Source organism: Psammomys obesus, unplaced genomic scaffold (genome assembly GCF_907164565.1).
Source record: "Psammomys obesus unplaced genomic scaffold, mPsaObe1.curated_primary_1811, whole genome shotgun sequence".
In the NCBI taxonomy this organism is placed as follows: domain Eukaryota; kingdom Metazoa; phylum Chordata; class Mammalia; order Rodentia; family Muridae; genus Psammomys; species Psammomys obesus.
The window spans coordinates 210,217-211,454 of NW_026596152.1; the positions used below are offsets into that span (position 1 = coordinate 210,217).

Genomic DNA, 1,238 nt, shown 5'->3' on the forward strand with positions numbered 1-1,238 from the left:
GCCTCGGGGAGCGGGGACGGCGGGCGGGCGGCGTCCCGGGCCGCCGCGGGCTCAGCTGGCGGAGCAGGCGTCGACCGAGCCGCGGCCGCCGCCGCCCAGGGAGGAGCCGCTAGGCCCGGAGCCGCCGGCGCCGCCACAGCCTCGGGCAGAGACGGACCGGAGCGCCGACCTCCGCCTCCTCATCCTGACAGCGGGAAACACGCAGTGCGCAGGCGCGGGGGCGGGCCGGCACGTGACGCCGCCCGGGGGCGGGGCCTCGCGGGAGGAGGGGGCGCCCGCCTGAGCGCCGCGGGAGCGGCCGCCGCCCGCCTCGCTGAGTGACCTTGCCGGGCCGTAACCTCGGAACCTGCGTCAGGACAGTGGCTAAGAGACGTCAAGTGAGGCCGCAAGACAGGAGGAGCTGTTCCGCGCACCCCTTGGCCGGTGTACGCGCACGTGCCCGGAGACCCAGCCCGCCGGGAGGGGGGGAAGCTCTGCCCCGTCCCTGGGCAAGACCCTAGGCTCCCGGCCTGGAAGATTCCTCCCAGCCCGGCTCAGAACTTGCTGCCTCCCTAGGGCAAGGAGTCTGCACAGCCGGGCCCTGCCGGACCAGGTCCCCGGCCCTCCTGTGAGCCCAGAATTCCCTCCCCGGGTGGCTGAGGCTATGGTCTCTCCTCCTTCTGTAAGACACGGGGTGCCAAAGGGCGAGGTGGCACAGCGCTTAGACATTTGAGCTGCTGTGTGTGCTCACAGGCGAGGAAAGGGGGAAGACCATCTGTGGGCCAGCAGCCAGGCCAGAGCCTGGTTCCGCTCGCGTACCCCAAAGCCCAGAAACCTGCGCTCTTCTGTTCCTTCCTCCTGCCCTCTGGGATTTCACCTTGAGCAGGCAAGCGCTGCACCGCTCGGCTACAGCCGCGGCTCTTGTTCTAGTTCTGAAACACCGCTTCCCGAAATGGCCCAGGTTGGCCTTGAGCTTGTAACCTGCCAGCTGGGATTTGAGGGCTGGACCACCAGGTCTTACTCTTTTTTTTCTTCTGTTCTTTATTTTGATTCTAAGAATTCAAAGTTCAAGTCTGCCCCAGCGTCATTGCAAATGCTGCATTCAATGATGCATCTTAGTCAAGTAGAAGACTAGAAAGTTTCAGGGTTTGTTGGAATGCTCTACAATTCTAAATTCGGGCCGTCATCTATGCTTTTGCCTCAGAGTTTATATGCAGACTTTTGTTGTTGCAGTTGTTTTTGGTTTTGTTTAGAGACAG

General features: G+C 63.5%; 1 protein-coding gene across 1 annotated transcript in view; it reads right to left on the reverse strand.

Annotated features, from left to right (window-relative positions):
• Window positions 1-189, reverse strand: part of Rabep1 (rabaptin, RAB GTPase binding effector protein 1) — a gene marked incomplete in the record, with an annotated part of 80,499 nt that extends 80,310 nt beyond the window's left edge. The window contains 1 exon segment of the mRNA XM_055594185.1: window positions 1-189.
• Between the last annotated feature and the right edge of the window lie 1,049 nt (window positions 190-1,238).